The sequence below is a fragment of the Prionailurus viverrinus genome, chromosome C1 (genome assembly GCF_022837055.1).
Source record: "Prionailurus viverrinus isolate Anna chromosome C1, UM_Priviv_1.0, whole genome shotgun sequence".
NCBI classification, from domain to species: domain Eukaryota; kingdom Metazoa; phylum Chordata; class Mammalia; order Carnivora; family Felidae; genus Prionailurus; species Prionailurus viverrinus.
Window position 1 is genome coordinate 68510105 of NC_062568.1, and position 26941 is coordinate 68537045.

Consider the following 26941-nt stretch of genomic DNA (forward strand, 5'->3'; position numbering starts at 1 on the left):
GAACTGACTGCACCTGCCTAGGATTGTCCAGGGAGGTTTCTACAGCATCAGCCCACCGACCTCCCCATTTTTACCCATGTCAGTGTTTCCACATGAAAGAAGAACAATGTTTAACTGTGCACAACACATGAGAGGGCAGACAAAAAACCTCTGGAATAAAAATGTCCTGGGTTTGGACCCTGGATCCTCCTGTCTTGGCCGTGTGCATTCCTTACCCTCAGATCCCTTACATGTATATGGAGCACTCAATCTCCTGAGCCTGTTGAGAAGTGGAGGAGAGAGAAGCTCCCCACAGTAACTGGGTTCTCCACCTGCCTCCCTTTTCTCCCCGGAAAGGGAAACAAGCAATTTAAAAAGCTGACTCAGGCAAGACAGGACTCCAACCATCAAGAAGCTATAACCCATAGGCAAAGTAAGCAGGCCAACAACTTAATAATAAAAGGCAAAAAGAAAAAAAACAAAACATTGTAATTGTTCAAGTAATGTGCTAGGGACTAAATAGAAGCAACCATGTAAATGCAGAAGGGGGAGATCAGAAAAATATTAAGGAAGCAGTATTTACTTGAGCTAGTTCTTGAAGGACAATGAAAATGTAGTGGGGGGAGGGGGGGAGAACAGCCTCCCCAGAGGCAAAATTTATAGAAAGTATATGACAGTTATGGAATGGGCCCCTAGCTGAAGTGTCATTTGCAGAGACACAGAGAAGACAACTGGGTCTGGAAAAGAAAGTTATGAGCCAGATCATGGAGAATCTTGAAAGCTATGAATAAAAAGGGAACAGCCATGTCTCTCACCTGACCTTGAATGGGTTGTGCCTTCAGCTACAAGTAACAAAAATTACATAACTACAAGTGGCACGAAAACATGGTCTCAAAACTTTCTGGATCATGCAGCCCTAAAAGTAAAAAAAATTTAAACATGTACCCCCAACATGTTATAAGTTGCATGTAATTTATGCATAATTAAAACACTAGACCTACGAATTACAGGTGTATGTAGTATGTACATTATAAAACATCTATTAAAAACTTTTTAAAAGATGAGAATGATTCAAATAGCATTTGCAAGTTTATTTTTATTAATACAAATTCATATACAATTTTTGTACCAATTTACTAATCTGATTTAAAAGTCATTTCCAGGGCGCTTGAGTGGCTCAGTCAGTTAAGCATTGGACTCCTGATTTTGGCTCAGGTCATGATCTCACCATGAGTTCAAGCCCAGCATCAGAGCCTGCTTGGGATTCTTTCTTCCTCCCTCCCTCTCTCTACCTCTGCCCCTTCACCACTCCATCTGTCTCTCAAAAATAAATAAGTAAACTTTAAAAGTCATTTTTTAATCTCACAATAAGACATTTTCTTGTTCCTATAGCCTCAGATCATTATCATTAAACTTTCTTTGCAAGAATCTTTTTAAGCCACTTGCCCATTCTGTGGGAGTCGATTTACTTAAAAATAGATAATATAATCCATAAACCCCTTTACACAGATAAAGTACACCAAAGGCAAGAATGAGAGTACCACTGGCAATTCCACCAGGTTGTAAAATGCCAACTCATCCCTCATGTAACCTAAGTAACAGGAGACTTTCAGATATGGCAAACAGTGTCAATCGTCTATTAAATATTAGTAAAGCTTTTTCTTTTCTGGATAAAGTTCTAATATTTTCTTCCTTTCCATACTGGATGATCTAGCACACTCTACTTGGAGATAACTGCCTCAAACAATAACAGTAATAAAAAATAATGCTCACATAAGAAGTTCTGAGTCACAGTGGTTTTAGGGTTAGTAAATTCAGCAGCTGAAAAAGGTCACTGTGTTCTTAGGCACCATCTATCCTTGAACTCTGTGATCCTCACAGTATCAACCTGTTCTATTTTGCTGACCACCTTTGGTTCCTAATATGGTGGTACCCAAAAGGTGTCACATAAGTATTCATTAACCAGTCACTGGCAACAGGTATATTACTAAAGTTGACTTGACTTAAATCAAGATTCACTCCCTCAGGCAAAGGACACACCCAACTTACCTTGAAGTGAATGGCCAATGGGAAACTAATCAAAAGCAAGATTATGATACCAAGTAATGTGGAAATTATTATAGCAGTGGCCCTTGCAAAGAATCATGTAACCACCAGGGCATGAGTGAGCCTAGGCCCAGGCGGAAAAACCACCCAGCTGAGCCCAGCTCCAACTTCTGAATCCCAACCAACTAAACAGTAGTTGGTTTAAACTATAGGAAGGAAAGGAGACCAGGATGGGGAGTGCTGTGGTTTAGCCATCCCTGGTATAACACTCTGCATGCAGGATAATGGGGGAAGAAAAAACTATACTGTTTCATTGCCACAGATTTTTTTAAATTCAAACATCTAGTTCAGTGTAAGCAAGCACTCGATAAACATTAATAATTGATGTTACTCACCCCCAAGTAATTTAGAATAAAGCATGGCAAAGAGAGGGGAGTATAATGGGATACATGATAATAATAACCAATTCCCGACTTTTTTGCAGTAATTCACTATCCTGTTACACGAGTGCCTGTATATGCAGCAATTCAAATCTCCACAGAATGTGGAAAAGTCTCAGACTGTGGAGTGTATATCACAGGAGCATTAAAAATGTTCTTACCCTCTGACACATTGGTATGTTGTTATGACCAGCAATACCACTTTTGGAAACATATCCTACATTAAACAGCTAGCTCTTTTTGTTTAGCCGGTTCCCTCCCTCTTCCATTAACAATAACCTCCTTCTTTGTGGGACACTTTGTCTCCCCACAGTCCCATCTTGTGGGTCTAAATGGAGACTGCCAACCGTAACTCTCCTTTGGCTGGCATCAGGCCAATCTGAGTTCTCTCCAGGGTTTTCCCAAATTGGAACTAAGAGCAAAGAGTCAGTTTCTTGATGATGGGAGGTTCTGAAGCTACCAGCAGCCAGGTGCCCCTATGTGGGGCAGTGTGCTGGACCCTATAATTTAATGAGTAAATCAGATCTGAGCCAAAGGGCTCTTAATGCCTAAGAGGTATTTCTTTTCAACACACCTAAACGTCCAAATGGACTGGCTAAATAAATTATGGTAATGTAGGTAATGGATTTACCAAATAGCCATTAAAACAGTGCCAAAGAATTTACTGATATGACAGGGGGAAAAAAAGCACATTATACAAGTATATACTGTACTCTAAACTGTGCAGATATATGCACCCTTTTATGTCAAATCTTTTTCACATCTCTTCAAAAGCACATGTAATAAAGGACCCTGTTTGCATGAGTAGGTATGCATGAAAAGAATATAACCAAGTGTTTCTTAGAGACTGCCCTACCCCCACCTGGACTTACAGAGGTAATAAGCCACTGTTCATGATAGGCAAGTAACCCTCGGTGTGCTGGGGTGGGGCAGGAAAGGTGGTGAGTCACTGTGGCTCTGGGCTATACAACTAAACATACTGGGTTCAGATCTACATACAACTGTGGCCAGAAGATTTTTACTAATGAATTCCTTCACAGTAGTGGCAAATATCTGTGCTAAAATCCAGGGACCATGCCATCCTTCTACCACACTCTTTTAGTCCTTGACATTCTTGCCTATGGGACTCTTCTTTCCAGAATATTCTTCTTGATTACACACACCTGCCAGAGCCCTTAAAGACAACATCTACTGTAGAAGAGCAAACCCCATCAATACCGCAGCCTAGCCAAACCAGAACCCCTTTCACTCTCCACAAGATATTTCCTGATAGCCTTCTTTATCAAAAGTCTTCCCCTATCATTCAAAACCCAGTCTCCTGATAATAAAAAACCAGAAGCTATTCTTCTGCTTTGCTGTTCTTGTCCCCTTCTAGTACACTGATAACAAAGTCTCCCAACTTCACTAGCAAAGACGGGTTCATAATGCTCTCTCTGCTCACACACACAGAAATGGCAGCCTTTACAGTCAGGCAATCGATACTTATTGGTACACACTCTTTTTTGAGGTTTAAACCCCACTGCTTAACTTTCTGAAGAGGCAGTCTTCGGAGAATAAGTTTAAAAAGCTAAAGATGGACAGGCTGCTCAGACATAAAAGAGCCTATAGCTTAGCACATAATTTTATTTTAGAGCCTTTTAAAGAAAATCCATACCAGCTTCCAGATGAGTGTCAAGTTGCACTCAGTGCTCTTAAACAGGCAAGCAAGACACAGTACAAACATTTAGAGTCACGGTGAAAATGGGTCACCTGCATCCTACTACTTACTTCTTTACCATTAAACCAACAGCATAAGGGAAGAATTTATGTAGCACAAAAAGAGCTGCAAAATTAGACTTATCCAGACATCAGTAGAAAGAGCCCAAAAACGATGACACCAAAAAAGGGACATTTATATCCAGGCTATATTATTCCGCTGAGAGATACCAAGATGAAAAGCAAATGATACGTTCATTTCTTATTTTAAAAAAAGACATACAGATTTGAGGATTGACTTCCTTAAGAATGCTGTCTGGGTTACTAGTCTGGATTATAAATCACACTAGACCCTGAAGCCTACTTAATAAAAGAAAAGTTGAAAATAAACAAATGATTAATTTGAGGTATGTGAATTTCTGAAACTCTCTTGGGGAGAAAGTTTTATTACCATTATTACTGGTCTGTTTTTAATCTCTGACATCAAAGCATAGATGTTAACCCTGGAGTTCTGAAACCAGAATAACCTATAAATGAAATACTGTGAGAAACTGCCACATATTAACATTAGTCTGTTTGTCAAGTTTTGGCCAATTCTCAGGTGTCTCCCTAAACAAAAGGGGTGGAGAGGAGGGGGAGAATCCGAGAACCTAGGTTCAAGTTCAACTCCACCGTTTGTAGATGACATCTAGCAAACTGATCTAACTTGCTCAGCCTCAATTTCCTAACTGGAGAATTAAGGGTTAAAATTATTTAAGTAAAGCCCTTTGTAAATCCCAAAACGCTGTGCTAATATTACAGCACAGGTTCCAGAATGTCTATATTTCTCAAACTCTTGGAAAACTTTAGGGCTGAAAGATAATCCCATTTTAGAAATAATAATGATGAGAAAATCAAGGCCCAGGAAGGTGTTAGAGTCTTGTACAAAAACACTTTTGTAAACTGGTTGGGAGGAGGTTCTAATTTTCCTCCACTGAAAAACACATTTAAAAGACAATCAAACAGGGGTGCCTGGGTGGCTCAGTCAGTTAAATGTCCAACTCTTGATAGCAGCTCAGTCATGGTCTCCCAGTTCATGAGTTTAAGCCCTGCATCAAGTTCTGACTGACAGTGCGGAGCCTGCTTAGGATTCTCTCTCTCTCCTCTCTCTCTGCTCCTCCCCTGTCTCTTTCTCAAAATAAATAAACTTAAAAAATTTTTTAACAAAATCTCTCCCAGCAACACACACACACACACACACACACACACACACACATCCTCTGCTTCATTTTGCCTTTGTAAACTTTACTCCTATAACAAGTTAAACTAAACTTTCCATCAGAAAGATAAAAATAAAGCCATTTCTCTTACTGTGAGGCTCACAGACAACTTTCACCCCAACCTAGACAAAACCTTTACATTTGGGTTAGAAATGGCTAGAAGAAACATTGACATAACATTATAACCTCCAGATAAGCTGACAGGCATCATTATAATATGGATTATAGTTATACCAGGCCAGAGATACTGGTTTTAATGTTCCCTGGGAGATAAAGAATTAATCAGCAACTCTGAAGGGGCTGTTGCCTAAAAAAGGACAATTTTATGGAGACAATTTCATTGTCTTTAAAATTGTGCCCTCAATCACCCAGTATCAAAAACCCACTATGGCACCAAATAAATTGAGTGTGGTGAAAGAGACAAAATGTTCTTTTTTCTACAGGCTCTTATGGGAAGCAGAAAAGGGCTGACTATGAATCAGTTATGCTTTAGTTCCACAATGGACATAAATTATGATGATTTGGGCGTTCTGGTGGTTAAACCAGGAAAGCAGGAAAAACAGTGCTTCCAAGTCCCAGCAAAAGTTAACTTTGTGGCATCACAGCTGAAAGCCAGGGTCATGAAAAAGTAACCTTACATTTATTTCTGGACTTTCCTGCCCCACTAAAATGGATGACACTATTTCCCATCCCTTATTGTCAAATCACAACAGTCCGGAAGCCTGGACCAAGTTCACTTGGCAGGTAACAGGAGCAAGGCTAGGAGGAAGTCCTGAAGGATGTCAGATACCACATTTCCTTTACTGCTGCATACTTTTCATCTCAGTACCACCAGGATATATTTACCATGAGTTCTGACTAACACCCACCAAACATTCTGGCTGACAAACTCTGCAGAAGCTGGCATTGTCTCAAGAAGGTCCCTCCTGAGATCCTTAAGTAGATTAGATGAGTAAAACATTCAGACTACTACTATAATGACCATCTCTCAGTCACTCATAAATTCTCTCATTCCCAGCAATCAAGAAACAGCTGCTAAAATCCAGGAATCTTCCTAGTAGCAGATCTAAAATACCTCCAAGCTGGCCAGTGGAGCTTCACAACTGCTGCTTCTCCTTCCCCTCCCCCATCCCGGAGTGCCAGCCTGGCAGAAATAAAGATGACCCAGGAAGGAAAAAACAAACAAACAAACAAAAAACCAGAGTAACGGATCTGATGAAAGCAGAGATGCAGACTCCCCTCATTTTCACTACAGAGAAATACCAACTTTCTGTACCAACTAACCAGGTTTCCCCTCTCCTCTCCCATCCCCACCCCCTCCAAACACATCAACTTCTGCAGTCTGGTGGTCTGGTATTTCCAGAGTTAGTGAACTCAGCAGCCCTAAACCCTTTCTCAAAGATTCTGGACAAGGCACTTCCTTTCCGTGCCAGAGTTCGAGGCCCATCCACGGTTAGATTCAGCTTGCCTTTACCTTGCAACCTGCCCAGACGGCGCTGCTCCTAGGGTCAAGTTCAAGATGAAGGTGCCCTTCCACCTCCCCTAGTTGACTCTAGCGGGGACAGCGCGACCGTTACGAGTCACCGGAGGCACAATGATCTAGGGCTGTCAAGAGTGGGCTGGAGGGGAAGACTGTGGCCGAGCCCAGCGTCCTCTCAACTCCTGGCCACGGCGCGGTATTTCTATCCGGGCACCGCCGCATTTCTTCCCCGAGCCTTACACAATAAGTCAAGTAAGTTTTGAGACTGCCGATCCTGAGACCTTTCTGTCTGCAAATACGCCACACAATGCCTAGGGCTTCCTTCCTCGCCAGCCGTTCCGGAAAGCTGCCGCGCCAAAGCGGGGAGCCCCCGAAACTCCCAGCGCTGAGCGCCCGCACCCCCAAAGTCTTCCAGTAAGACGCGAGCCTTGCCGTAAGTCCCCCCAAAAGTGACCACTCTCCACTATCCAAGAACCGGGGGATTCACAATCCTGATACAATCATCGTCTTTTTCAGCTCCCCCTCAATGTCTAATCTTACCCTCCCCCCCACACACACAAAAAAGAACGTGGATATGCTAATCGCGGTGTTTTGGAAAGGAAGCAATGGACTTTTAGCCCAGACTGGGGTAATACCACAGCACCCCCCCACACACACTCCGCTCTCCGGCTTAAGTTCACCCGGCAACTTCGCGACTCGCGCTCCCCTACACTCCGGGGGGCGCCCTGGACCCCGCGGTGCCAGGCGCGCTTCTCCTCCGCCTCCCCTGCCCCAGGTACCAGGCGCAGCCCAAGCCCTTGCCAAGCCCGCGGGCTACAGAGGAGGCGGGAAAGGGGGCGAGGAGGCGCGCCGGGCGGGGGTGGTCCCGAAACTCTAGCGTGCTGCCGCGCGTTCCCGCTTGCCCCCGCACCTCAGTCCTGCCGGGGACTAGTCGGTCCGGCACGGAGGGGACCGCGAAGGGAAGGCGCCGACTTTCCCGAGCCGGCAGGACCAAGGCCCGGGGCGCCCAACATGTCCAAGCCTATCCCCGGAAAGCTCCCGGGTGTGCCCAGCCAGAGAGGGGGTGGGGAAGAGAGGCTCCAGAAACTTTCCCACATGCTTTTCAACTCTCCCCATCTCCCTCTCCTCCTCCGCGGGACCCTCTCCTCCCCTCAGCACCGCAGCAGCTGGAGGTGCCCGGGACGCAGGGAGTCCGGCGGCGGCGCCAGGGCGGCGGGAGTTACCTGCCGGGAAAGTTTCCAGCTCCTCGGCGCGGTTCCCTACCCCAGGGCCGGGCCTCGGGGCGCGGCCAGCTCGGCGGTCCGCGGCTGCCTCTCCTCCGGCTCCCGACGCGGCCAATGCTCCCGCAGCTGCCACAGCGAAGGCTGCGTTCTGGCCCGTCCCCCCGCCTCGCGCGGCCCACACCCGGGCCTCATTGGCAGCGCGAATCCCCGCCCTTGCGCGTGTTCCCGAAGGCACCTTCCTCTCGCGCGCCCGCCCGGGCCGCGCCTCCCGCGCCCCTCCCCGCCCGGGGCTGCGGCGGCTCCCGGGACCCGCTGGGGCGCAGCGCGCGAACTTTCCGCCGGGCGCGGGCGCAGCGCCTTCCGCCCCACCTCTCCGGGGCCGGTCTTCAGCGCCCCGCCAGGGGGCTAGTCTCCTGAGGCTGCGCCTGGGGCCCTCTGGGCCTGGATCAAGATGAGTAGTCGTTTTCAACTTCTTTAAAATCAGTGACAAGGCGTCCCCCTCCTTGCTGCGTTTTGAAAACAGTCGAAGACGACATATGGGAGCAATTAACTAAGTGAAGTTTTGGTGGATGCTTCACGGTGACTTTTGTGGCTTTCTTGAATTCTCTCTGCCTCACTTAACACACACACTCAAACACTCGCTTTTGGGGGCAAGAATGAGCTAGGGAAGATGGAAGATGTAAAGAGCATATCCCCTGCTGTCTTTTTCTTTCCCAAAAGCGAACTAGGGACGTTCAGGGACTGGTGATTGTCCGGGGGTCCCCAGGGCCCGGTGTCGTCAGCCTCCTCCTACCGGGGCTGCAGCCTCCTCCTACCGCTGCTATATCCACGGAGGGCCAACATCATGTTTCTGTCGGTGGGAGGAGGGAGGTCGGGAAGGAGGAGAAACAAAGATGTTATTATTGTTTCGGTTGGTAGCAGTAAATTAAATTCCCGAGTTCCCAAAATGTTTTGTTATTTCCCAGCAGAGTGAAAGCCAGGATAGGGCCTACGGATTCTGGGGTCCTGGGTTCAGCCAGCACCCCGCAGGAATCTGAGGCAGTCAATTCAAGCCAGGCGCGGGGGGGGGGGGCGGGGGGGGGGGGGACACATCTCAGCCCACTCCACACCCCAAGCCCTTTGGACCAGCCTTGGTCACAGAAACATCAACTAGGACTGCTGCTGCTTTGTGTGTCCTGCGGAAACTGCACAAGTCACCCCAACTGTGTGTCTGGAGCTGGTAATACAGAAGTTGCTATAAATGGATTTATTGGCAACCCCTAACCTTGCTGTGGCAAACCGGCCTTTAAAGACAACTGTGTTTTAAGCAAGTTCCCCATAAAAATTTCAACCTCATGCAGAGCTTCCCAATATAAAGATACCTCTAGAGATGGGTGTCCATATTTAGAGTTCTTATGAACAGGGACAGGAAGCAAAATGCCAGACAATCTTCCTACATAAATAAAAGACAACTGAAATTGGCTGGATTTTTCACCCCAACTTTCAAAGGCCTGATTATTACTGTCCTGATATTTGAGCAGTAAACATATCAGCAGCCTTGAGGTCTTCCTCAAAGAAATCAGGATCTGAATGTTTACGATAAAATGTTAACTTATTAAATCAGAAATTTGTTGACTTATTTCTTCACTCTGAAATGTCTCATCGCTGAAAAATATGGTAATATGCTTTATTTAATTTCTCTTGAAATGAAATGCATAAAAGTTACCAATCTTTCAACAGATGAAAAGGCAGACAGCCACCTTAGAAATAAAAGACTGACACAAAAGAAAAAAACTCCACAGTAGTTTAATCTGAAATACTGAGATATAAAAGAAGCAATCGTAGGGAAACACACTGGTACAGTTCCCTGCCTCAGACAATGGGTGAAATGTATAATGGATGAAATTTACAATTTGTATCAGGTTCTTCTGTCTTTGGCTCTTTTAAGCTATATTCTCCGAGTTTTTGATGAAATTGCTTAATTAAATTGGGCTTTAAAGACAATGAAATTTATATTCCCCCCTCTATCCCCAAAGCTCCCTAAGTAGCAACTAGAAAATCACATAAAGTAAATATGTTAATTGTCAGCATCATCTTTAAATTATTTTTAGTTGAAAATTTTTCGTCTCTATAGTTTCAGAAGTCTCAGTCACTTAGAAGTAACTTCATCACTGCCTAGTTAGGAGTGTTTAACATTCTAAACAGGCATACAGCTAGCAATCTGAGATTTGTACACAGAAGGGCCCTCTCTCCCCTTCTTCCTGTAGTGTTTATATAATCCAAACTACATATGTTATTATGCACAATCTGATCTCCAGCTTTGAACAGCTAACATTACATATAGTATGTCATACTAAGAACATCAAAGCTGTCTTAAGCTGTGAGTGAAAATGGTACATTTTCTAGAAGACGAGCCCCAAAACTCATAGTAATCACAATTCATGGGAGGGGATGAAGGGGGGGGGGGCATTAAGATTAAGTCTATAAGAGAAAGACTTAAACATTTTCTAAGAATCTAAAAATGTGAAGTATTAGTTGAAACACACGTTCAAAAAATGAATTTCGATGCTTTTTAAATATCTGCCTTTCCCTTAAAAAAATAAAAGATATTTTTAGTTAGTTGTTAGGTGATTGCTTTTATTTTTAGAGGTGGGGGGGTGAGCAAGAATCACCTCTTGCTTTCCTTATGGTACTTCTGCTCATCCCATTGAATTTTAAAAGCTCACTCATTACATTTCTATGGATTCCAGCTGAAAAAAATAATTAAAAGACAAATATAGATCACATTAGTGTTGTATGTTTGAACATATTCACCAAACATACATACAATATATTGGATTCCGTTTTAAAATTTTCTGTCAGTTTGCCAGCAATGTAGCTTTTCTCAGCAGAGTGAAAGAAAACAGCAAATAATAAACTGGCTATTTTAATGTACAATTTACTGCCCAGGGCAATAGGCTGAGGAAGGCGTGAGAAAAGAATGTGTCTCATGAGTGTTAGTATGCTTTTTTCCCCTTGCTCAGATTCTTAAGTACTTCTATTTTAAATCAAGCCTAAGTTAGGATCAGAGCCAGTGTTTATTATGGTATGCCTAGTATAGAATACATAGTGAGAAGTGAAATGTTTAAAACAGTGTAGTAATTAAATACAAAAACTGAGAAGGGACCAAAAAAAAAAAAAAAAAATTAAGGCCAGGTAGGAAATCCAGACTCCAAATAATTCAGCCCACAAATGCTTTTTCGCCTATCTTGGAGTGTCTTTTCAAGTTTACATAATTCATTCTCCTTTGGTCCATTCATTCTTCCTTTCCCTTTTAACATTTTCGGGGGAAAAGCATTTTTAAGGGCATGGGGAATACTGAAATAAATTGGGTTATAGTTAGAAATCCGCTGGGAAAAGCAATTAAATTACATACCCTACACAGTTCCTGGGTATGTAACAATTCATGGTCACACACTTGTATCAACACCATGGTCAGAGGTAGGCTAACAGCAGACATTCATCCTAGGATGTCAAAAACTGCAGTTGTATACAGTTAGCCAGGCAGTCAAAGTAAAAGTCATCTAATGGAACATATAACCCCCTCTGTAGGTCTAGCACATGCCCTGCCAATATTGTAAAATCTCATCCAATAGGGGCGAAGCAGTGAATTATTTAAACTGATAAGGAATCCACAGAGGGAAGAAAATAAGGAAATAGATTCAGGGGGTCACATTTCCCTATAATAATAATGGAGTAACTAAAATCCCGGGAGAATTTTTTTTAAGATGGTACGCCATCTGATTAACATTTTAAACATAGCTTTAGTTCAGTCTTCTGATGGTGAAATGGTCTATAGGGGGAAATAGAAATTTTCCATGTTTAGGAAGGCTGAGGTAATGCAATCAGGTAGTAATCCCTCCAATAAATGTTGTTGAGTCTGGTTAAGATGGCTTAAAAAGAAATGTGCTGTTAACTTTAAGTATAACAAATGCATTTTAATATTCTCTACCTTGGAGGGGCGCCTGGGTGGCTCACTCACTTAAGTGTCCGACTTCAACTCAGGTCATGATCTCAAAGTTCATGGGTTCAAGCCCCGCGTGGGGCTCCTGTGCTGACAGAGCTTAGAGCCGGCCTTGGATTCTGTATCCCTCTCTCTCTCTCTCTCAAAAATAAATAAACATTAAAGAATTTTTTTTTTTTTAATATTCTCCACCTTGGGAGTGGTACTTTCCCTCTTCTCAGCAAGTTGTATAAAAGGCACTGACACTAGAGTTATAAAATCTAGATCCCAGTGCTGACTTTGGCAGTTACTGTTTGTGATTCCTGGCAATTCGTTTAGTCCTTTTAAGTCTCTGGCCTCTCATCTATGAAATAAGGAGGATAGAATCTGTGCCTCACAGGTTTGTGGTGAAGATTAAACAAAATATGGTAAAAAGCACTTAATGAATTAGAAAATGCTCTACAGAAAGTAACTTTTAGTTAGTAGACAATAAGCTATGCTTTTGACTGCCCCCCCCCCCATTACCTGGGACCGTTTTGGTTGGAATAACAATGTAAAGTCTGATCAGAGAAGTCCAGAATGCCCACATTTGCCAAATGTGAAGGAAGAGTGCCTTAACTATGATTTAGTAGCAGATAATAACTCCAATTAAGCTCTCAGAGGCTCATCTGGGGGTAAATTGACAATTCTTTTCTCAAACAGAAGCAGTCAGGAGCCATCTACAGAGTTACATTTTTCTCCTGTGTTAGTTTTAAAGAGGGAAAATTGCAGTATATATACAATATAAGAGTACCTCACTTTATGCAAAAATATATGGAAATTATTTTTTGAATTGTTTTAATGTTTATTTAGTTTTGAGAGAGAGAGAGAGAGAGAGACACACACACAGAGCGCAAGCGGGGGAGGGGCAGAGAGAGAGGGAGACACAGAATCCGAATCAGGCTACAGGCTCTGAGCTCTCAGCACAGAGCTCAACACAGGGCGCAAACCCACAAACTGTAAGGTCATGACCCGAGCTGAAGTCTGACACTTAACTGACTGAGCCGCCCAGGTGCCCCTGGAAATTCTTAATTACACAATGTATTGATTTAAAGGAAATGTTTCCTTCAAAAAAATTCTTGCTCAGATTCTTCGCAATTACCATTACAATCTTACTTACATCATTAATTACTGAAGATCCTTTCAATTCTATGAAAGAGTACTGATCAACACTAATGAAATTATGAGCTCGAACCCATATAAATATTTTCTGTAAGACCAAGCACTAGTCAAAACTCCCTTGCAGGTGCATATTTATTTGAAGAAATATAAATCAGGAAATAGCACCTACCAAAAGATGTGGTTTAAGCTGGGGAAGGGGAGGGGGCATAAATACAGAGAGACTAGCCAAAATGGAAAGTTTGGTTTTATTTAAAAGTCAGTTTGCTGTTTTCCCTTTGATGATCAGACAACCTACTCCAGAAACAGATGAGGAATATTGATGATGATGATTAGGATGATGATGATGTTGACAATCAACTTTCTAGAACTGAGAGAGGTTTCTCCCCTAAGAGACAATACAGAATAGGTGGACTCGCCTTCCAAGACAAAATGTGCTTAAAGCAGGATTCCTGCATTTAGGAAACTTTTTTAAACTAGTCTTGGGATTTTAATACAATAATTAGAAGCTCTATCTAAAACAGTCTATTAAAGATCTGAACATTTTAGATTTGGGGCAGAAATGTTTAAATATAAACTTTTGCTCTATCTTCCGTGTGTGTCATGTCTAAATGTTTCAGTGGCTGTGACGCGAGTCATGTCTGCCTAAGAGAAAATAGGGCACAATGTAATTATCACAAGAAATTAAACCACTGGGCTTCATTAGAGAAGTCACCTCTTACCTAGAGCATTTGCTCTAAAAACCAGCTACTTAGTAAAGATTGATTTGACTACCTAGTGAGCTGTAGCTAAAGCCTTGCTACCTTTCAGTGGATTCAAAGCTCTTACTAAGCCTCTTTTTGCTTTTACAGCTCATCTGTTGCCTCTCTTCAAGGTTTTCAGTGCCTTTGAAAAGACCTCCTGAAGGGAGAGAGATTACTGATACAATTACAATAGAAACAGGTTAAAACAAGACATCAGCAACCCAAAATAAGACCACAATCACTGAGGGTTAAAATTAGATGGTGTCCTCATCAGCTCTCCATCTTCTAATTCTTCATGCCCTCATCCTACCCCTAAGGGCCAATCAAAATGCTAGACGCCTAAATCTTGTTGACAAAGAATTGGTACCTGCAATGGGGGAAAAATATTTCTAATATTTATCTGGAAAGCTATATTTAACTTACCATTCAAGATCAGGTGGCATGTGGAGAAACTGAATCACTCATACATGACTGATGGAAATATAAAATGAAATAGCCACTCTAGAAAACTGTTGGTCAATTTCTTTCAAAAAAAAATAAACATGCAAATACCATATGACCCAATAATTGCACTGCTGGATATTTATCTCAGATGAATGAAAACTTGTGTGTACACAAAAACCTACACATAAATGTTCATAGCAGCTTTCTTTGTAATAGCCAAAAATGGAAATAATTCAGATGTCCTTCAACAGAGGGATGGTCAAACTGTGAAACGTCCATAGAATACTAGTCAGCAATAAAAAAGAATGAACTATTATTGATGCACACAACTTGGATGAACTTGCAGAAAATTATACTGAATAAAAGAAGCCGATTCTAAAAGGTTACAGAATGAAAGATCCATTTATATGACATTCTTGAAATAACAAAATTATAAAAATGGAGGGCAGGTTAGTGGTTGCCAGGAGACAGGATGGTGTGAAGGGCAGGGAACTATAAAAAAAAAAAATCAGAAGAGATCCTTGTAGATGGAAATGTTCTATTTCTTGACTGTCTCAACATCAATATATATCTTTGTGGCAGTACACGATATAGCTTTGCAAGATACTACTATTTGGGATAAACTGGGTAAAGGCACAGGCGAGTTCTGCATCATTTCTTACAACTGCATGTGTTATTAACAATGATCTCAAAAGAAAAAGTTTAATTTTTAAGAAATCAGATGGGAAAAAATACTCAGGAGGTTGAAAACCAATACTTGTAAACAATAGCCATTAAAAAAAGGTCCTGTGTATCATCAGTTAGAATGACAAATGTATCAAAAACAAAGAATGGCTCCAGATGTTGATTGAAACATAACCTCCAGAGGCCCTTGAAAAGAGCAATAATGCCTGTAACCAAATGTCAGAGTGGCTTAAAAGCTGATAGCTTTTTCTTCTGGAATGTGAGCTCCAAAAGGACAAGGAACATGTTGCATGATTGAGTGAATATAAATTCTGCATTTTTCCAAGTTGTCTATTGCTGTGTGAAGAACCACCCCAAACTCAGTGTCTTTGTACAATAATGATCTATGGTCTGACTGAGTTCAACCAGGTAGTTCTCAGAATGCCTCATGCAGTTGCAGTCAGAATATAGCTCAGTGAGTTCTGGCACTTGGACTGGGAAGACCCAGAAAAGCTAGGGCTCCTTAGACATCTATCTGTCTCTGTGGTTTCTTCACATGGTGGCCCCAGCATAGCCAAACCTCTTAACATGGCAGGGAGCTCACAGAGCAAGTTCCCAAGAGCAACAGCAGAAGCTGCATGGCCTTTTCTAAGACTCAGAAGTCACACAAACTTTAATGCTCTTGTTGAGAGTTGCCATGGTGTAAGAAAAAGGCCTTAGGGGATCCTGGGTGTCTCAGTCCGTTAAGCATCCAACTCTTGATTTTGGCTCAGGTCATGATTCCACGGTTCGTGGGATGGAGCCCTGGGTCAGGCGCTGTGCTGACAGTGTGGACCCTGCTTGGGATTCTCTCTGCCCCCTCTCTGCTTGTGTGTGCACACGCTCACATGTTCTCTCTCAAAATAAGTAAATAAACTTTAAAAAAATAAAATAAAAGGCTTTAGGCTTTAGAGACAGGCAGACCTGTACTCGCATCCCAGTTCTGCTCTTTTTAGCTGTGAGCCCTTGACAAAGTAATTTAACCTCATTGCAACCCAAGGTGAAACTGTTATCTTAATAACTGGCATCAGAATTCCCCTTTAGAAGATCTTTACTGGGAAAACATTTATTGGGTCAGTAAGTGAGACCTTTGGTCCCATGTATGAGTTAAGCAGCAAGGTATCACAGACAAGGGCCAGACTGCTCTGTGACAGGGAGAGCAATTTGTGTTTGCTTCTAAGAAGAGGAGGTAAGAGGAAACAGTAAAATAGCAAAAAGTGTGAAGCAATGTATATAGGAAGGACCACACCCACTCCCGCCAGAAGTGCCCTGCAATGAGGGTATGAAGGAATTTTTTGATTTTATTTTTTTATAGAACTCCTACCCCCAGAGTGGGGCTTGAACTCACAACCCTAAGATCAAGAGTCACATGCTCTACCAACTGAGCCAGTGAGGTGCCTCCCAAGGAACATTTTAAGAATGAGAATGCCTATTATGAAATGTAAAGTCATGGCGATGTGTTGCTTCTGTGTGTCCTTCTGTGTCAGTCTACCCCTCTCTGCAGCTGACTTAGCTGTACTCCTACTGACTGTGATTGTAACTACTTTTCTTTTTGTTGTTGTTTTTATTTAAATCCCATTTGGTTAACATACAGTGTAATATTAGTTTCAGGTGTACAATATAGTGATTCAGCAATGCCATACAACACCCGGTACTCATCATGACAAGTACACTCCTTAATCCCCATCACCTATTTCACCTGTCTCCCATCCCACCTCCCCTCTGGTAACCATCAATGGCTTCTCTACAGTTAAGAGTCTGTTTCTTGGTCTGTCTCTCCCTTTCTCCCCCCACACCCTTTGCTCATTTGTTTTGTTTCTTAAATCCCACATATGAGTAAGATCATATGATATTTATCTTTCTCTGACTGACTTATTTCGCTTAGCATTATACTGTAGCTCTATCCATGTTGTTGCAAATGACAAGATTTCATTCTTCTTTATGGCTGAATAATAGTAACTACTTTTCAATATAATGGCACACAGCAGATAATAAATGGTAACAGGTGTTACAGTTATTGATCAAAACTTCAAATTTGCAAGTCTTAATAAAAATAATTAACTATTTCTTCATACACCAGTTAAGGCTAGGATCAGAAAAAAACTCAGCTTAAAAAGACTTAACCAATAACAGCGTTCCCCTTGACAATTCCCCTTGACAATGTAACATAACTGCCAACCTCAACTGGGCTGTGTGCTTCCTTGTTTACATCCAGTAAGAAGGAATACATATTCCTGTCCCAACATTCCAAGCAAGAGTCCTGAAATTAACCTTGATTGGACCATCTGGTCCAATGCCCTCTTCTAAACCAATATCAGTAAATGGGGCTGCAATGTGCTGACTGCCTAAGTCAACTATGGCCTATCTCTGGCATTAGAGGAGACGTTGATTTGCCTTGAAGCATGTGGGCTACATGAAGAAAGGTAAGTTCCCAAATGAATATCTGATTAGGGAGTAGCAAGCCAACAAATATCCACTGCAAGTGGCAAATATAAGTTAAAGACAAAAATCCTTTAAGTTGTGAACTAAAAGGGTCGGGCGGGGGTGGTAATAATCAAGGGGATCTTTGGTGATTAAAAAACAAGCGTGTGTGTTTTACTAAAGTTAAGAAAAACAGGTTGGGAATCACATGTATAAGAAGAAACAAAAGAAGGGGAAGAGAACAGGATAATAGATGGATCAAAAATTTAAAAAAAAAAAAAAGGATTAGAAGGAAAAACACACAGATGGTCCCTGACTGATAGTTTATTTACAGTTTTTCAACTTTATAATGGTAGGAAAGTGATACACATTCCATAGAAGCTGTACTTCAAATTTTGGATTTTGATCTTTTCCCAGGTGAGTCCTATGTGGTACAATCCTCTCTCCTGACACTGGGCCATGACAGCAAGCTGCAGCTCCCAGTCAGCCACGCGATCACGGGGGCGAACCACCGATTCACTTACCACCCTTCTGTACACATTCTGTGTTTCACGGTGTTTCACTTTCAGTACTGTATTCAATACTTTACATGAGATTTTCCACACTCTTTAAAAAAAAAAAAATGGGCTTTGTGTTTGATGATTTTGCCCAACTGTAGGCTAATGGAAGTGTTCTGAGCATGTTTAAGGTAGGCTAGGCTAAGTGATGCTGTTTGGTAGGTTAGGTGTATTAAATGCATTTTTAACTTAAGATATTTTCAATTTACAGTGGGTTTATTAAGACGTAGCCCCTGTAAGACAAGGAACATCTGACAGACAAAGATAAATTAATTATAATAGTCTTGGCTTGATAAAAAGCTATTAGGTTTCTTTTTCCCCTTGAATGTGAATGACACAGAGGCCTAATTATCAGGTTTATTAGAGTCATCAGCAAAATGGAACAGAAAAGAACAGAACAACTTGTAATAAATCTCACCTAAAAAATATGGGAACAAATACTAAATAAGAGATGGTTACAAGTAAAGAAGCATCTGAGACCCAATTATCTAATCACAATAGGTGCTCTTTTTCCCTTTTAACATGTACATACTTTGAATACTACAAACAGAATAAAGAAAAATAGTTTTAAACAATAGATATTGGGGCGCCTGGGTGGCACAGTCGGTTAAGCGTCCGACTTCAGCCAGGTCACGATCTCGCGGTCCGTGAGTTCGAGCCCCGCGTCAGGCTCTGGGCTGATGGCTCAGAGCCTGGAGCCTGTTTCCGATTCTGTGTCTCCCTCTCTCTCTGCCCCTCCCCCGTTCATGCTCTGTCTCTCTCTGTCCCAAAAATAAATAAACGTTGAAAAAAAAATTAAAAAAAAAAAACACAATAGATATTGAAATTACGTAATATTTGTATTAGTTTCCTGTGGCCACTATAGCCAATTGCCACAGTCTCTGTGGTTTAAAGCAACAGGGATTTCTCCTCTCACAATTCTGGAGGCCAATAGTCTAAAATAAGGGTGTCAGGAGAGCAGGCTTCTCCGCTCCCTCCAGAGGCTGTGGGGGAGAATCCTTCCTTACCTCTTCCAGCTTCTGACGTCCCAGCACTTCTTGGCTGTGGCCCCATAACTCCAGTTTCTGCCTCCAACTGCACACGTCCTTCTCCTCCTCTTCTGTCTGGCCCAAATCTCCCTCTGCCTTTTACAAGGACACTTGGCATTGGATTTCAGACACCTACCCAGACAATCCAGGATGATCGAATCCCCAAATCCCTAATTTAATCACATTGACAGACCCTTTTCCCAAATAAGGTAGCATTCACAAGTTCCAGGTATGTGGACATATCTTCTAGGGGCCACCACTCAATCCACTGTAATATTTGTTAAAACAGAAAAATAAGCTAACAAAATTGCATAAAGATTCTAAGACTAGATTTAAATCTACAAATCAATTATATTTGCTAATGAAATGTGTACATTTTTTATTTTCTCAGTTAAATGCAAGTACTTGGTCGTATTTAAGTAATGCACGTATATGTAGTCATCTAGAGATCCTTATCGTTGTAGAGACATGCAGAGCAATTAGGTTGATGACAAATGGGTGAAATGTTTACAGTTTTAAGAAAAATCCATTTCCACTAGGAAATTTTAAAGATGAAAATAATACTTTGGGAGCCATCATACACATATTACCTTAATAAGATATGTATTAGAATTATAAGACCCATCTTATAAATCAGAGCCTAGTCAGGAAAATAGAAACCAAACTAGGGGGGCACCTGGGTGGCTCAGTTGGTTGAGTATCTGACTTCAGCTCAGGTCCTGATCTCGCAGTTCATGAGTTTGAACCCCACATTGGGCTCTGTGCTGTCAGCGCAGTTTTGGATCCTGTGTCCCTCTCTTTCTCTGCCCCTCCCCCACTTTCTCTCTCTCTCTCTCTGTCTCTCTGTTTCTCAAAAATAAATAAACCTTAAACAAGAGAGAGAGAGAGAGAGAGAGAGAGAAACCAAACTAGGAATTTCAAAGAGACAGCATTTAATATAGGAAATTATGTAGTTGGGAGAGCTGAAAGGTCAAAAAGGGAAAGGTAGGTAACTGTGAGATTAGTAAGCACAGAAAGATAGACAGCAGCTGAGGGAACAAAAAGGAGGAGGTAGCATTATAGGAATAAGACTGCACTTCATACTGTGTCACTGGGAATGCTAAACAGGATGCTGGGAATACCAGGGAGAGGGCATCCAGAAATGAAGTCACTTCCAGAGATACTGCCAGAAACAGAAAGAAAGAGAACTATGACTTTTCCCCTCTTTCCTTAGAATGCCTCCTAATTTTCTGCTGGAACCTTCTATTGGCAGAACCTAACAGAAACCCAGCTAGAAATAAAGCCTGGGAAATGAGGTTTGCAGGCTCCCGTCCCCAGCATTCCGAAGCTGATTGTGTGGAAGGGTAGATGAGGGGCTAAGAAAACAGCAGGCAAATAATCAGCACACCCAGTGATATGGAAAAGCAGGTGTGTTCTACATTGCTGATGATGCTGTAAGTCAGAGCACTGAAACAAGTAACTCTTCATACCCATTGACTAAATAATACCACTCTGGGGAACATAACCAAAAGAAAGAAAGAAGTAACCTCAAGTAAAAAAAAAGAAAGAATTTATACGAAGATGTTAGAAGTGGCATCATTTATAACAGCAAAACCATGAAAATGGCCATATGCTCAACAATAGGGAGATGATTAAGCAAACCCATAGCAGACTGATGTTAACAAAATACTCTAAAGCTTAAAATAAGACATATATATTTCAAATAAGTATGAAAATGTTCATAAAAATACATTTACGTGAAAAAAATAGAACCAAGAATTGTAGGTCTACCATAATAATTACAATTGGGTAAAAATGTATGAAAGAATCTGAACAAAGATCAAGAGAGAACTGGATTCATGGAACTAGTTTAGAGCTTAATGTTTCTTACGCTTCTTTTCTTCTATAATGTTGCTTAAGTTCTTAATTAAAAAATAAAAGTAAACAAATCTTTATTTTTAGATTCCAAACCAACTAAAAATTGTGTGTTTCATGTTAAGCTGCTTTAAAGAAAAAAACCAACACACACACACACACACACACACACGCACGCACTACAACCTGGCTAACCATTCCCACCATAGCACTTTTTACAACTCTGGCATTAATCACTGCCATGGCCGGAGGCCAGTGTCCGATTGGTCTAGAGATTTTATTTTACAACCTGAGAACACTGGCTGGCTCCCAGTGCCTCTGCTGGCTTGCCCTGAGCTGAGACTTTTTTCTGTTGCTATACTTCACGTATTTTACTACAGGCCAGGAGTTGTTAAAGTTAACTAAAGCAATGAATAAAGATAAAACAGGGCTAGTACAAACCGCCCCCCACCCTGCATTTTAATGACTATTTAAGTTTTTGTCGATATTTGTTGCTTCAAAATGATTTGTTCTCTCCCTGAGCCCAAGTGCCTTATACCATTCCTGAACCCAAACTCCCTAAACCCATAGGGCATTGGGCCACACCTTTGAATCACCCCTCCCCCAAACCATGTTGCTTCCCAGAATCATGATGTGCCAAGAAGTTTTTTGCACTCGTGAACTCTGCCTCATTAGCAGGCTCATACTGATGCTTGTCACAGCCGCCTCAAGACTGTTTGGAGTCTGAGGGTATGTGGTTACATCAGGGAAAGTATGACAGCATAACTGCCTCCCATAGGGACCTGCTGGCAAATTGCCCAAGAGACCTTGGCCATGCCCCGAGCTGGCTCTCTGTGTGATTGATTAAGCAGTGAGAGGACTCGCAGGAGAACCAAGCTCCAAACTTAATCAGCTTGCCATCTTTGCCTTTTGTGAGTGCTTGAGAATCCTCTTTCATATTCCAGTTTTACCACCTACCACCTGTGCAACCCTAGGTAAGTAACTTCAGCCTCTGTGCCTCTCTTTCCTAGTGTTTAAAATGGAAAAATAATAGTAGCTACTTCATAGTTTCTTGAAAAATCCAGGATAAAGCCCTTGAGGCTTAATGGAGGAATTGCTAGTTGTTTACCCAAGATCCATTCTACCTTTCTTTCTTTCTTTTTTTAATTTTTTTTTTAACATTTATTTATTTGTGAGACAGAGAGAGAGAGAGCATGAACAGGGAGGGTCAGAGAAAGAGGGAGACACAGAATCCAAAACAGGCTCCAGGCTCTGAGCTGTCAGCACAGAGCCCGATGCGGGGCTTGAACCCAAAGACTGTGAGATCATGACCTGAGCCAAAGTCGGACGCTTAACCGACTGAGCCACCCAGGCGCCCCTTACCTTTATTCTTTTTATTAACAGAAACATGATTTCGTTTGGGGTAGCAATATGCCCAGCTAAAATACTCCCTCCACAGACTGCCTTACAGCTATGGTGACCATATGTTTCTGTTCTATAGGGAGGGGCTCCCAGGAAAGCAATAGTTTCTGATTAAAAAAAAAGGGGGGGGGGAGGGAAGAGAGAGCCAGCCAGGATGTGTATTTTGCTTTTTGCTCTTCCTTTTTCATTCTGGACAAAATGAGAATACCTGGGAGAAAAGCAGCCATCTTGTAACCAAGAGAACAAAAGCTAAGGATGGTAGATCAGGAAGCTAGGAGGTTTCTGGGTCCTTAAGATTTTCTTAAGCAGCTGTGATGTAAGTCAACTACCTACTTCTGAACTTCTTGTTACATGGAAAAATGAACTCCATTTGGCCAGGCCACTGTGGTTGGGGTTCTGTTGCATGAAGATGAATGCAATCCTGATCATAACACTCAGCATGGGGCATCTGGGCGACTCAGTCATTTAAGCGTCTGACTCTTGATCTCGGCTCAGGTCATGATCTCGGCTCAGGTCATGATCTCACAGTCCATGAGATCGATCATGGATCAATGGATCAAGCACCACCCCCACCCTATTGGGCAAGCAAGGAGCCTGCTTGGAATGCTCTCCCTCTCTCTCTGCCCCTCCCCTGTTCACATACTCTCTCTCAAAATAAAATAAACTTAAAAAAAAAAAACAAAAAACAACTCAGCATACTGCCTGCCAATAGGAATACCTTAATAAAGGTTACCTTTTATTTTTCTAAAAAGTATCATGGTTTTGAATCAGCTGTATTAACATTGAGCACTAAGAGAGGTTCACCATTATTATTTTGGAATTTAGTTAATAGGTAAATAATGCATAAAATCCTCCATTATCAACAAGGGCTGGTAACATTCTCATTATTCAGAGACACTGGCTGTAATAACATTTGTTAAAATAAAATTTGCCAGTCTATTGCAGTTTTTTTTTTATTGCTACTAGGTTATATTCAACTATCCCCCTGAAGAGATGATTTTATTGATAAATGTAGTAATTGTATGGAGGGGAAGGAAATAGGACATTTAAATATTTTGGCTAACATTTTTTTTCAAAATTAAATTTTATTTTGTTAAAAGAAATGTTCCTTTCCAAGAGATACTGTCTTTATTTTATTTATGGATATAATAGATTTGTTTCTTTGGAACTCAACAACATTTTAATGCTTTTTTTAAAAAAAAATTTAATGTTTATTTATTTTTGAGAGAGAAAGAGAGACAGAGTGTGATCAGGCAAGGGGCAGAGAGAGAGGGAGATACAGAATCCAAAGCAGGCTTCAGGCTCTGAGCTGTCAGCACAGAGCCCAACGCAGGGCTCAAACCCACAAACCATGAGATCATGACCTGAGCCAAAGTTGGACATTTAACTGACTGAGCCACCCAGACGCCCCATTTTAATGCTTTAAAAAACATTTTTTTTGATGTTATTTTTGAAAGACAGACAGAGGAGCAGAGAGAGAGAAAGACACAGAATCCAAAGCAGGCTCCAGGCTCTGAGCTGTCAGCACAGAGCCAGACACGGGGTGCAAACTCATGAACCACAAGATCACTAGCTGAGCTGAAGTCAGATGCTTAACTGACTGAGCCACCTAGGCGCCCCAACAACATTTTAATGCTTTCTAAGGAAGACTGGCAGTAGGGGTAGGAAGAGTACAACCTTGTTGATTTGCCCGTAAGTAAATGTGCAATACATAAAAGTCCTAGGAGATTTCTCAAGATTTCCCCAAGTGTCAGTTATGACACCATAAATAGCTTGCCCTCAAAGCTCTGCTTCCTCTATTTGGACTGAAACATGGATCCATCCCCAACACCAGAAAAGCTATTTCTAGCTTCAGTCTGAAAATACAATTTCTACATAAGACCAGGGAGAAGTCAGAAAACCTGTCAGACATCTCCACAATCCTAAATTATGCTCCTCTCAGTTTTTCTACTTTGTTGTTCAAGTCGAGGAAAGCAACAAGACAGGCTGGCTTATGATGCAGTAATAATACCAAAAGTTCAGTGGCTAAAATTGCCAAAATTTGTTCCTTGTTTATTCTATTCACCCTTGATGGGTCAGCAGGGACATTCTTCTCATGATAGCCATTGAACCCAAGCTGTGAGAACAGCCTTCACCTTGAACATTATATGTCACCGTGTTGAAAGGAAAGGGCCTTACCCTGGCAATTTCCAATATGCGTCACTTTTGTTCACAATTCTTTAGCTAGAACCAGTTTCATGGCCCCATACAACCAAAAGTGGGCCACGAAGTGCAACCCTACCATGTGCTGGCACTAATGACACTAGAGAGAGAGTATTACTGACAGGACTACCCGCCTACAGCTGTGTGTTGTATACCTGTCATCTAATTCTCACAACAAACCTTGATATTGTTTAACTTTAGTTTTCAGATGAGAAATCTGAGGCTTACACAGATCAAGTAATTTTTCCAAGAATCCCATTTAACGTGTGGACTTGATTTCAGTTTTGTCTGATTCCAGAATCGGTGCTTTTTCCATTATTTCCCTAAGCCTCCCGATATAACATGTTCAGTTGCTTACAACCTCCAAGCCTTGGGGGTGGGGGGTCAGATGGAACAGGAGAAGAGAGAGCGAAGAAAAGATTTATTGTTAAGAGATATTTCTCTCCACAAAGCCAAATTGTCCATACTTCTGTGGCCTCATTCTTTGTCACAATGAGGTGACAAAGTGAACTAACCTGACCAAGGATCTGCAGCTCAATCCCACAAGACCAGAAGCCGAAGTTACTAAAATTAGATTATGGAGAAGGAGATATTAGGGACGCCAAGTGGGTCATACAGACATTGCCATAAAATTGACAAGCAGCATTATGCTATTTCTGTTCCTTCAAGTAATCACTCCAGAATGCCTCCTATTACTCAGGGTGATGCCCAATTGCTTTAGAGGGCTCTATTTGCTACTACATAAATCTTACTCTTTAATCCCTAAAGTGGGAGTAATTTTGTTAAGTTCATTATAAGCATTATATATTTTTTGTTACCTCTCTGAATATAGTAATTTTGGGAAGGACTCCCATTTTGCAGTGAAGTATGCACTCAAGCATGCCAGAGAGGCTGATTCAACCTAGAAGTCTCAGGCAGAGAATGATGAGCTGACCTGGTTCTTTGAGGGCTGTAATTTTCAGCAAAGAGAGGATGATCCTTTAAGCTTTTAAAATAGTTTTCACATTGTGTCTCATTTCTCCTACATAGCTAACCATAAGACCTTAAGTATTCAACCAGAGTTGAAGCTGTTGATATAATATAGCTAGATTTTGACTTTTCTAAGCACACTCTAAAAAAAAATTATAAACCTGAAGGAATATCGTTCCTTCTCTTATGAAGACTTTACTTGAAAATGCTTGTCATAAAATGTTACATGTAAAAGGCAATCTGTACAGTTTTTCAGAGGCTTTGGTTCTAGGGCTGTTAAGCAGCCAGTATGCACCAATTTCAATATACCAACCTCGATGTGCTTGGCTGGGTCAAGACCCTACCTCACCTCTAGGGTAGGTCTATTTTTAGCAGCACTTGTATTTGAATCATTACAGATGATTTCTCCCCTCTACTTTTCAATTTGTCTTTAGTGTTACTTTTCTGATAAATTTTTTTTAGCTTAAAGAGCATTTACAATATGAGTTCAAATACTTCCGATTACACACTCCTATATTCCTATAGATTTTTTTAATGGAAAACACATGTGAAGATAAAGTATCAAAGACTCAACTAGTAGTCTTAAAATAATCATGAAAGTAAGCCATGAAAGTTAAAACTCAATTTGAAGAAGAGTGTCCTAGAGTTGAGGGTCAACCCCTCCTTATAACAGCCAAAATTTGAGTCACCTGAATAAATAGAGAGCCGAGAGGGAAAGGGCACTCTGAACTCTGCAACCTCTCATATTTAAAAGAAGAAACAGAAGAGGTAATTCCAATTGACCCTTTGTGCTTTATGGGTTTTGCATCCCTGGGAAGGTTAAGATGACAGCCCATTCTAAATACATGTCCATTTACATCAGCAGCCTTTTCTATGGGTGATTTAAGTGTATATTTGAAACATTCCAACAGAGAAACAAAAAATACATCAAAGGACCAAATAAATCCATACAAGCATGGGGATTTGAGAGTCAGTTTATTTGGATTTCATCTCATTCTTATTTACCCACCATAATCCAAATGATACTATAAAGGAGTCAGTATCCAAAAGGCCTGCTTTCCACAGTCAAAACAGTAAAGATCTCCACTCTCTTTCGGGAATGTTATAGTGGATGCTTTGACTATGTTAGCAAAGAGGTGTAGGAGAGGATGTCGGGACAATAATTTTACCAACATATTTTAAGTGACTCAAATAGGTGTCAAGTTCCTGCCTGAACGCTAATTAGGCCTGGATACTAAAAAAAAACAAGAACAGGTTGAGAGCAGTTTTTATACTACTTGGGTGGTTAGTTGGAATAGCCATGACTGGAATGTCCTGAGCACCCCAACTTGGGTTGATGATGTAATTCAAGTTGAACAATTACTTTAGCTTTTCAGACA

The 26941-nt window shown here is 41.5% G+C and overlaps 1 protein-coding gene across 7 annotated transcripts in view; it reads right to left on the minus strand.

The window, feature by feature from the left end:
• TANC1 (tetratricopeptide repeat, ankyrin repeat and coiled-coil containing 1) overlaps window positions 1-8248 on the minus strand; it is a 242642-nt gene extending 234394 nt beyond the window's left edge. For 6 of the 7 annotated variants that reach the window (XM_047870169.1, XM_047870167.1, XM_047870171.1 and 3 more), the window contains exon 1: window positions 8123-8146. The gene's annotated coding sequence lies outside the window, so the exon portion shown is untranslated. Of the gene's footprint in view, window positions 1-8122 lie in introns of all 7 variants that reach the window. The other variant, XM_047870166.1, reaches the window with a different exon arrangement.
• Window positions 8249-26941: the final 18693 nt, after the last annotated feature.